The sequence below is a fragment of the Cupressus sempervirens genome, chromosome 4 (assembly GCF_028749045.1).
Source record: "Cupressus sempervirens isolate cs-2001-9-10 chromosome 4, ASM2874904v1, whole genome shotgun sequence".
NCBI lineage: Eukaryota > Viridiplantae > Streptophyta > Pinopsida > Cupressales > Cupressaceae > Cupressus > Cupressus sempervirens.
Window position 1 is genome coordinate 339,613,656 of NC_143121.1, and position 12,325 is coordinate 339,625,980.

The following is a 12,325-nucleotide window of genomic DNA, read 5'->3' on the forward strand; positions in this document are numbered from 1 at the left end:
TATCGAATGGGTGTCAAACTTTTACTATCACAAATTGTGATGACAAGGGCATCTATCACAAGTGTGAAAGATTAAACTATCATAACTTGGAAGAGGGAAAGGAAAATAGTTCATCTTCACATCGTCCCAATTGTGAAAATAGACTTTTGTAATTACAATGGTGTAAACTTTCAGTATGCCATCACAATTATGAAAATTTTGTGATAGCCATGCTATGGAAGTGATGGCTATCCATCAAAAAAGGCCATCGCAAGTGCGACAGGTATGCGACAACTATGGCATGGAAGTGACAACTATGGTATGGGAGAGACAACTATGGTGTGGGAATGATAACTATCCATCAAAACAAGTTGTTACAATTACAATAGGTAGCCAAATTATTAAAAAAAATTGTTGCTTGTCCAATGAGGTCCTTTTACTTTTGAGTATATTATTAGTTCTTTTTTGTAGTAGTGAAGATTAGTTATACATGAGACCTATAAATTTAGTGCGTAGATGTTCTATGTACAAAATACCATGGGACCATAGGCAAAAGGAGCCAAATATGTGTTTAGCTTTAGATCATCTTGAGAGTGAAGTAACAATCCCAAAGGCTACATGACTAGGTTATACATGCAAACCATAGTAATATAAGAAATGTTATACAAGTGATAGAGATTTCACACGCCTTACAAATATCTTTAAATGGATATTTGTAATCATTTTTCATACAAGTGCCAATTGATATCAGTGTATCATTTATAGCTATGGCATTTGTGTGGATGCACATTTTTGTTATCAAATCAATATATTTTGGTTGTCATTCACATATAATTGTGTATAGTGTTCTATAGCAGTTACAATAGCAGTTACAGTAGCATATTTAACTATGGTGTCCTTCTGCATTGCTTGAAACCAATAGATTCACAGAGTTAGTTGTCATGCAATCATAGGTTAATGTTGAGCTTCACTTGGTTTCAAAAATATTTTGCATTCTCTACTAATCAGGGTCAACCATGTGAAGGTGGAAGCTCATTTGGCTCCTTGCCCCCTAACATCTAAATTCCCCATTAAATCTAAAATTCATTCATTCATTAATAAAATTCATTCATTTCATTAATAAATTCCCCATTAACATCATACCATTGATTTGATAAACTTGTGAATGCCACTCTAAATTGAGAATACATGTGCAACTGTGTTCTATATGCATCGACAATAGGCAGAGATGAAAAAACCCACCATGTTTACATGTATTTAATAGGTCTACGGAAATGTCTAAAAGAAATGCAAACCTATTGGATTTTTTCAGCTCCACTTGATGTCATATGCATATGAATTGAGATTGTATATTAAACTATGGCGTCCTCCTGCATTTCTTGAAACCAAGAGATTCACATAGTTAGTTTTCATGCAATCATAGGTTAATGTTGAGCTTCACTTGGTTTCAAAAATAGTTTAATATTCTCTACTAATTAGGGCCAACCACATGAAGGTGGAAGCTCATTTGGCCCCACCCCCCCAAACATCTAAATTCCCATTAACATCCAAAATCTTTAAGAAAGGATCAATCTTTAAAGTATAAAAAATGATTCTAGACCTACAAAAGTGACATCATTTTCCCATCTTTTGTGCATGTCATTTTTTCATTGCATCCAAAATAAGATTCTGCCACACTAAATTGAGAATCCATGTGCAACTGCATTCTATATGCATGGACAATAGGTTGAGTGGACAAAACACAACATGATTACATTTATTTAATAGGTGTATTAAGTTTTTTAAATTCTAGACCATCATGAACATTAGAACTCTAGCTACTGCGGCCAAGAGAACATCCTCAACAAGCCACCACATAGAAAGTATTGATTTGCTTGCATGGTGAGGACATTACCCTATCCTATAAGAGTCAAAGTTACAATATTCATGATGTATATAACTTAAAATACCTAATTAAAAGCCTCTACCAAAAATGCAAACCTGTTGCATTTTTCAGCTCCACCTGATGTCGTATGCATATGAATTGAGATTGCATATTAAACTACGATGCCCTTCTACATTGCTTGAAACCAAGATATTCACACAATTAGTTTTCATGCAATCATAGGTTAATGTTAAGATTCACTTGATTTTGAGAATAAGTTAATATTCTCTACTAATTAGGGCCAACCACATGATGGTGGAAGCTCATTTGGCACCATGCCCCTAACATCTAAATTTCTTGTTAATATCTAAAATAATTTAAAAAGGGATCAATCCTTAAAGTACCTGGAATGTCCTCATCACCTCTTGCTACTCTCAGGGGAAGTCCATCTTCATTTCTCATGAGAAATTCATTACAATTCTTTAGTGATTCCCATACATCTAACACAGGTACATCTAGTAATATCCTCATCACATCTAGCATAAAATGAATCCAATATTACAAAATGTTCCCTAAGAAATAATAGTTCAAGTGAAATAAACACATGAAAAATAAGAGAGAAATAGAGGAATCTACTTACCAATAGTAATTTACGCCACATCTATGGTTATTCTACGTATTGAGTGAGTTTTATTATTTTTTTGTTGTGCTAAGATCTCTCTATTCATATACATACATACATAGAAATACACATATGTGTGTGTATGTATGTATATATAAACATACATAAACATATACATATGTATATTTATGTATATACATACAAACATACATACATATACACAGATCACAAGGGAACAACAATGAGATGTAGAGATCATAAGGTCACGACAACAAAATGTAGGGATCACAAGGGCACACCAAAAAAAATCTTGGATCTCCACTAATCTCCCCAATCCAGAAGATCTCTTTGTATACATACATACATACATACATAGACACACACATATGTGTGTGTATGTATGTATGTATATACATATATATACATATGTATATGTATATACATACATACATACATAAATACATATACATATGTATATATATGTATATACATACATAAATACATACATACATACATATATAGTAATATATGTATTGTATTTGCATTTGCATTGCCATTTCTTCTAAGAGTGTTTCAAGGTTGGGAACCACTTCAACATGCTTTGTATGGTCTAGAGGTAATGCCATTATGCCAGAGGCTTCTGTAAGGGAATGAGCATCATGATTATGATATTTACACAAAAGTAGAACTTTTTTCTTCAACTTCTTACACTCAAATCTTCATGAAATTTATTCTTCCAGCAATGAGAATAGCTGCTACAAATTCTTGGAAACCAAGGGACCTTGAATCTATGCTACATTTTTTTGGAGACATGAGATAAATTTCTACTAGCTTCAATACTTCATAACATTTTGGATCATATAGTGATGCCCAAATTAATAGCAATAGTAAATACTTGGGATATTTGTAGGGTTGCATCCTTGGCTTCCATTGTTGGGCTAGTGTATGGAGCCTTTATATCCAACCATTCGTTATAAATTGAGGAATGCACTTCATGGCTGACATGTAAGTGATGCATCTGCATATGCAATTTTATCACATTGAAAAACTACATTTGATCTATCTAGCTGGGAACAACTAATTATTCATTTTATTATACCTAATTTGATGAGAGTTCCATATGAATTTGTAATCAATCTAGCTAATCAACAAATAGACCCATTTAATTGGGTTATGGTTTATTTCTTTCTAAAAATATCTACTATGATATGTTTTTGTAAAATTTCTTGCGAACTCTACCAATTTTTTCTGGTTTGCATTATTTTTGTGTAGGACTACCCATATCACATGTAGGCACATTAAAATTGGATTGAATAAGGGAATAAATTTTTTTTTGCAAGGAAGAAATAATTTGAGACATACTAATGATAGTGGAATCAATAGAGGAAATAGGTGGCAATGAAACATTTGACACACTAGGAAGAGTGTAAAAATTAGTTGGAATAGAAAGTGCTATAGGTGAGATATTAGGAACCATACTAGAAGGATTAGGATAAGTGTAAGGAACACTATTGTATGAAGGTTGTGAGATAGGAAATGAAATAGGTGGAACACTTACAGGTAGAGAAGAAATAGTAAGACTACTAATAGTATGATTAAATGGTTGAATATAAGTAGTCAAAATAGGAGAAACATAAGAAGGAATGCTAGATATAGGTTTGGGAAGAGACAAGGTAGGTTCAACACTAGTGATACATGAAGCCATTCCTATTTCAGATGTGGCTTGAGTTGAAGGCTTAACATGAGTGTGGACAAGGTGAGTAAGACCATGCAAAAGATCCATGTCCATCATTACAAATTACTTTCTTAAGAGCATCAAAAGAAGCCATAGTATTAGTATTGTGATTCTCTTGAAGAAGTCAATCATGCATTTTATCAATCTTAGTAGCAAACCTATGAACTTGTTTAGGAGGAACCCTTAAATTCTCATCATCATAATGAGATGAATGAGAAGAGTCATGCTCCATAGAAGGATTAGGGTCATGAGAAACCATAGGATCCCTGATGTTCCTAAAGAGAGGAGAAGAGGAATCTTGATCAAAGTGAGCCACGAGTCTATGAATTCTCCTAAGGGAATTGCAAGAATTTGGTATAGCTCTAATACCATGTAAGAATTTTCCTTAGGAAAAAATTCACCCAAGACTAAGGAACTCAAACACAAGCACAAAATAGACCAAAGTATGATCAGAATAACTGTATAGTATTCAATTCAATGTAGAAGTACACTAGGAGTGCCTATATATAAAGGCCTCTGAGATGCATCTAGAATGCCTAGGAATCAACATCATGATAAGTCATACAACTAGGCACATGTCCACTAGATATGGGTTATCCTCCATTAAGCATGGAAGTAAGTGTGATGATGAGTGGATAAGCCTATAATGGTGTAACACACAAATTTATGTTGTAAACACCATGTGCTAAATTAGGAGTGCAAATAACTATGTTGTCTACATGAAAACTTAGTGAATGATGCAAACTCTAGTGTTGTAAACACCATGTGCTGAATTAGAGTTGCACACTTCTATGTTGTCAACATGACAACTCATAAAGGTACACAAACTCCTAAGTGTCTCACAAAATAAATAATAAAATAATGTAAAATAATAAAATAATGCACTAACCTAAGTAAACTTAAGTAAAGTGTAAATAGTAAATATCTATTTACACCAACACCCCCCCTTAAGTGCAACTTAGGGGAACACACTTAAGCTCACAAATGCATGATGGGTCCTAGCTACAAGGCCATGTTAGGTATCCATGTACAAAAGTAATTCTCTACATACAATGATGCAATACAATCTCTCATAAAGCAGAGGAAGAGGGAAAACCTCATGGGAAAAACCCTCCTCCAAAAAGAGAGATAAGTACAATAAAGAAGATGAGAGAAAATAAGACCTCGGATGAGGAAAAAATCCCTCCTAGAAGAAGGAGAAGAGAGAAGTCAAGGGACTCCCCTTTTCTACAACATCTCACACCCCCAAGAGATCTTGTAAATGGGTATATTTGACCTCAGTGAAGGGTTTGGTGAAGATATTGATGACCTGCTCTACAATAGGACAATACTGTAGTACAATGATCTACTCATGTATAAGCTCTCTAATGTAGTGCATATGAACCTCAATGTGATTTGTTTTTTGATGCTGGACTGGATGCTTAGAGATCTCAGTAGCACTCTGATTGTCACAATGAATGATTGTAGGCTTAGGTAGATCAAATTTAAACTCCTTCAAGATGTGTTGTGTTGTACCTGCATTGACAGCTCCTCAATACTTAGCCTCTGTGGAAAAAAGAACAACATTATTTTGCTTCTTACTTTGCCAAAAAATAGGGCCAGAACCAAGATGAAATATGTAACCTGAAGTAGACTTGCAACAATCTAGGTCCCCTGCATAGTCTGAGTTGATGTATCCAACTAGTTGAAGTCCTGTACCTGCTGCATAATGTATCCCATGTGTATGTGTACCCTTTATGTAGTGCAAGATGCACTTGATGACCTTCCAATGAAGCTCATGTGGTTCTTACATGAAGCATGAAACCATGCCAATTGCAAAAGCAATATTAGGGCATGTATGTGTCAAGTAGATAAGGCTACCAACTAACTATTTGTAAAATGTAGCATCAACAAGTGGAGTGGTACACTTAGCCTCTAACTTGACACTTGAAAGAAAGGGAGTAGGAGTAGGCTTGTAGTCACTCATGTGAAACCAAGAAAGAAAGTCAAGAGCATAATTGGGTTGAGAAAGTGTGATCCTTATTGAAGACTATGTGATCTCAATGCCAAGGAAGTAATGTAGCAAACCCAAGTCTGTTATAGAAAATCTATCCTATAGAGAGGTCTTGACACTAGAAATGATGCATGAAGTGCTCCTTGTAATGATCAAGTCATCTACATAAAGCACTAGTATCAAGTGTGAGTCATCCTTATGAAGAATGTAGACATTTGAATTATAATGAAACCTAGTGAATCCCATTGAGAGTAAGAAGGAATCCATCTTGGCATACTAGGCCTAAGGAGCCTTCTTACAACCATAAATAGACTTCTTCAATCTAAAAACCATAGTAGAATCTTGTACAAACCCTTGTGGTTGCTCCATATAAATTTCCTCATGAAGATCACCATTCAAAAAGGAACTCTTTACATCCATTTGGTGTACAACCCAACCATGAGCTGAAACAATAGCTATTGTTAGGCGAATGGAGTTCATCTTGGTGACTGGTGCAAAAGTCTCTGTATAGTCAATACATAGAACCTATGAGAAACCTTTGGCTACTAGTCTGGCCTTATGCTTATCCACACTTCCATCCATACAAAATTTAGTTTGATAGATCTACTTAAATCGAACCACTTTTCTTCCTTTAGGAAGGGGAACTAAGTCCCAAGTGTTGTTTTTCATCAAAGAGTTATATTCTTTCTCCATAGCCTTGTCCCATTCTAGAATCCTTGATGCTTCCTTAGATGACTATGGATCTGAAGAAATGGCTATATATGCATGTAGAAATGACTTGTGTTGTGACCTTGTCCTCTAAGTGTCTAAAGGATTCCCCATCAATGAACCTACTACATCAAGGGTTTGCTATACCCAACGAGGTTTGGTAGAAGAAGAAGGAATGTCCTCAACTATTTATTGACCCTATGAAGGTGGTGTCCTCCAAGTCAAAGTTGAAGGAATCTCATCTTTTGAGTCACTATTATCACTATTATCACTTTCCACAAAGGAGGAAGAAGGACCAGTTGAAGAAGCCAAATTTGGACAAGTTTCTTCAAAGTGAACACTCTCATAAAAGATTTCATGAGCCTCTAGATCCATTAGTTTGTATGCCTTGAGATGGTTAGGATACCCAAAAAATATGCATGGTTTTCTTGTGGTTCTAATTCCTTTCACTTTTATGGAGGTATCCTCACCCATGCTGGACAACCAAAAACTTTGAAGTGCTTTACACTTGGTTTTCTACCACACCATGCTTCAAAAGGTGTTATTCCATCTAAGGCTTTATGTGGACTTCTATTTTGGATGTAGTTGGCACAACACAAGGCTTCTGCCCAAAACACTTGATCGAGAGACTTATGTTGAAGCATAAAAGTGGTCATTTCCTTAAGGGTTCTATTCTTTCTTTCAATGACACCGTTCTACTATGGGATTTATGCAACTAAATGTTGAAGATCAATACCCTCATTTGTGCAAAAATCTATAAGCCTAGAGTTGACATATTCCCTCCCATTATCTGTTTGTAGAATCTTGATGGCTTTCCTTGATTTCTTCTCAACTTGAGCTTTAAAGGTGATGAAGTTATCAAATACTTCACTCTTATGAGCAAGAAAAAAGACCCAAGTGTACCATGAAAAGTCATCAATAAAGGTTAGAATATAGTGGGCCTTACCAAATGATGGTATTGGAAATGGGCCAGCTACATCACTATGAACCAATTCAAGAATAATAGTTTCCTTCCAAAACTTCCCCTTGTCATATTTCTCTTTGGGATGCTTTCCTTCTTCACAACCTAGACATACACCCTTTGAATACTTGACTTGAGGTAGACCAATGACCATATCCTTACTACTAAGTTGTTGAAGGTAGCAATAATTAAGATGTCCAAATCTCTCATGCCACAGTTTACTTTGTGTATTTGAATGAGTCAACAAGGCAAGGAAGTGGACTTAGGCACAAAATGTGAGAAAGAATAAAGTATTGTCTCATGATTAGCCTTTCCAACCACCACCATTGAATCATCTTGGAGATTTTTCACCACAACTGTATCAGGGAGGAACTCTACTTTGTTACCACATCCATAGTGAGTTATCTGATAGATGGAGAGAAGGTTGGTGCTAAGGTTAGGAACATGAAGTACATCCTTGAAGATGCCATTTTCCAACTCAACATTTCCTTTCCCTTCAAATTCCACTTGAGTATCATTGCCCACATAGATGTAAGGTACATTTGATGGTTTTGAAGAGTAAAACTACTCCCTTGAAGCACCCATATGATGTGTTGCTCCTGAATCAAGAACCCATTCCTCAGCATTGTTTGTACTTTCTACCAAAGCTTTTCCCTTACCCTTTGAAGTGGTTGAAGATCCCTTATCCTTATATGCATTTGGTACATCAATTTTGTGCTTCCTCATTATGTTGACCAATTCATCAATATGCTTATCCTGCACTCATGTTCATCATGACCATTCCTCTTACAATAGGAACAAGTTTTCTTCTCCTTTTTGTTGGAAATTTTCTCCTTTTGATTATTTTTGGAAGAAGACTTTCCTTGTTGTGAAGAAGATTATTGAGTGAAGAAGATTGATTTGAGGAAGATTGTTGTTTTGAGGAGGATTGCTGCGTGTCATCTTGTGGCTTAGCCTTCCACTACTTCTGCTTCTTGTTGGAGTTTTTACCACTTGAATTACCTTCATTTTCTACCAAGGCTTTGGTCTTGGATGACTTTAGAATTCCCATACCCACTAGATTGTCATGTTCTAAGATCAGCATTTTTGAAAATTTCTCAAATGAAGGCTTAACATAGGCACTACCCATTGTTAATTTATGAGTATTAAAACTAGAAATAAAAGGAGCATATTCAGGTGGAAGATGAGTCATGATGTGTTTGATCATCTTTCCATCCTTGATGGGTTCACTATAATCCTTAAGTTGTGACCTATACATGTCTACTTGGGTAAGATAGTCTTTGATGGTGTCAAAATTCCTAGGATCCAACTTGATAAGTTTGTCCTATATAGTGTAAACCATTTCTTCATCTACTATCCCATACAATGCTTCAAGTTTAGCCCATACCTCTATTGGATTGGTAAGGTTCCTAATGTGAAATTTTTCAGGATTAGAGATATTTTTCAACAAGGTTCCTAGGGCCATATCTTGTTTGGATTCCCAGTCTTCTTTTCGAGTTTCATCAACATTAGCAGGAGGTTTCTTTGCTGCACTAGTTACATAATGTAGTAAACCTTTTTCTACCAATGGTTCCTTAACATTTTCTTTCAAAATAGCATAATTATGTGGAGTTAACTTTGAAAAAGAACCCATAATGCAAGAACAAAAGATCAAGGAGACACAATACATAGTACACCCCCCCTTTTCACTCAATCAAAAAATCCCCCCCCCAAAGATGATTTTGGCACTTTATATAGAGTGTGTTTACAATAGGCCACTTGTCCAAATGGACAAAGTGGACTTTCTAATTTTACTGATTACAACCATTGTATAGAGTACAAATCTATAATTTTATAATGTAGCTCAAAAATACAACAATTGTGAAGCAATACAATGCAAAATAGGAACTATTTCTGAAAGTGGTATTTTTGTCCACACAAGCCTATGATCTAACTATAGATCTAAAAAGTAGACAAAGAAATATGCACTTCCAAAAAAAATGGAACTTGAAGAGGAGTCCATATGAGCCCGTATGATGCATTTTAAGTTGCAAAATGTAGGATTAGACAGGTACAATCGTAAAATAATACTTATTTTGACAAATCCATTCACCAAAACTAGAAAAAAGCTGCACTACTAAAAAGTTCAAGAAATTTTATCCAAAATAAAAAAGAATTGCACTTGATTTGGAGTCTGGATGATTGAGTTATGGCCTCTCAAAGTTAGGCTACCAAATCAAAACTACATTCAAAGAGGGGTCTAGAGAGGAAAATACTATGTTAAATTTGACAGTCAAACAACCATCATAGTAGTTCAAAATTTCCTTGGAATGAGAGCCAGGCAATCATCAAATTTAGGCCAGTAGATTGATGATGTCAGTGACTTCAAGCTCTATGATGACATTAGCATGACATCATGATGATGTCAGCATCATACGAAATCATATGGCCTGTACAAATAGATGATGTATCTTGCCGATGTGGATGTGTGACTTGTCCATGTGTTGCCTAGTGTCTTGATGATTGGGTCTGATGTGGGTGAGTGAAATGGTGCCATGTGGCACAGAGTTGGTGTTAGAGTAATTATTTGTTCTAACTTATTAATTAAATCACTTTGATTTAATTAATTAAGTTGCCTATTACTCTAGTTTTCTTAAGCTATCTTGTAGGTGCATATAGTTAATATTTTATTAATTAAATTGTGCAACCCTATCTTTTTTAGGCTTTAGTTTCCCTTTTCGGGTTTCATGATTCCTTTATAAGGATTCACCTCTTTGTATTTTAAACATTCACTTATTGGATTATATGAGATATTGCTCTTTGCATGTCCATAAGATGGATCTGGCTTTTTGGCCTCCTTGATTTTTCCTTGCCTCTGTTCTTTGCTTCATCCATGTGACAGGGTTATGCATGCAGGTGTTCTTGGGAGATTAGTTTTTCACCTAATCTAACATGGTATCAGAGCAAGCTTGCTACTCGCTGTTCGTGGTTTGTTAAAGTGTTTCAAAAGCTGTGATTTTCGAAGCAGTGGGAGGCCGTACGGACAAATTTTTTGCAAATTTTTTTTGGGGCACTTTGGGCTCAAACGAACACTTCCATTGGATCCAAAAGGCCATTTGTAGTCAGAATCCATATAAAATTTGTCCATTTTGGACACCGTTGGTCTTGGAGGCAATTTTTTTTTGTCCGACAGGGCCGTACGACCCCCTGCACGCAGTACGAGGCAAATATTAAAAAAATTGCAAAAAATTTTATTTTATGGCTGTTTAAGCCACCGGCGGTTAATTAACCGCAGCGGAGCCGCTAGCAGTCACCGGTGCGGTCACTGCTGACGGCCACTGCTAGCGGTTACCGCTGGCAGTCCGCCAGCGGCTCTGCCGGTGGCCATCGCCGCCAATCCGCCCCGCAGTGGCTCTCCTCCCTCCCGCTGCCCTGTCGCCGCTCCGCCGGCGGTGGAGATTATTTTTGGAGTTTTTTGTTTTTTTATTATTTTTTTATTAAAAAGAAAATAATTTTTTGCATTTTCGGAGGCCCTAGAGGTTTTTCTCCGTAACTTGAGCATACAGACGTATTTTTTCAATCCAAAAAATGCACCGAAAAGCTGGTTCCGAGACGAAGATGTTGGTAGAGGTTTTTTTGGGTTTTGATGTAGTTTGATTGCCTATTTTGGCATTCAAAGCTAGATGTTCTATTTTGCACTCTGGGAGACGTATCTTGAGCTTCTGATCTCTGATTTTTGACTTATTTATATCGCTGAAAAGCTCTTTCTGTGCTCTTTCCAGTGATGCTAGTTGTTGTTCCAGATTCTATTCTAGGCACATCCTATTCAGTCTTTTGCATTTTAGCATTCTGGTGGATGTCCTAATTGTTTCAAGTCCGGGGATCGATTTTGATGCTTCATTTGCTTCGTTTTGGGCTCTACCTTATATTGTTTCAGCCTTATTTTTTTTTTGATCATTGTTGATATTAATTGTAAGCATATTTTTGCAATGCACTGAGATAAAGTGCCACTCTTGCGTTTCGAGATCCTTTTCATCATTGTGATTCGTTGTACTCGCACTATTTTATAAAGTGCCATGGGGGGGATAGTTGTTTGCTGCTTATAGGCCCTCTTTCTCTAATTCCTTATGTAGTGTCAATGACACGTGCCTTTATTGGTGTTTTGTACCTCACTCTTGATGTGTTTGGCTCCTGTGTTGTAGGAGATTTTTGGCCCATCTTTTCAACTGCTTGTCACCTCACCTGCCTTAAGGGGAGATTATATTGTTGTTCTATGCTTATTTGGTCGATGGTTCACGCCTTCTATTTCCATGGAGGTTCCTTTGGTTGATGGTTCGTGCCTTCTATTTCCATGGAGGTTCTACAGATCAACATTTTGACAGAGTTTTGTGATTCTTCATGCTTCAATTATTCTCTTCTGATCTCTTTGTTCCTTCTTCTGGAACATTCTTTTCTATCTCTTTTTGGAGTAGGGTTTTTCCCAT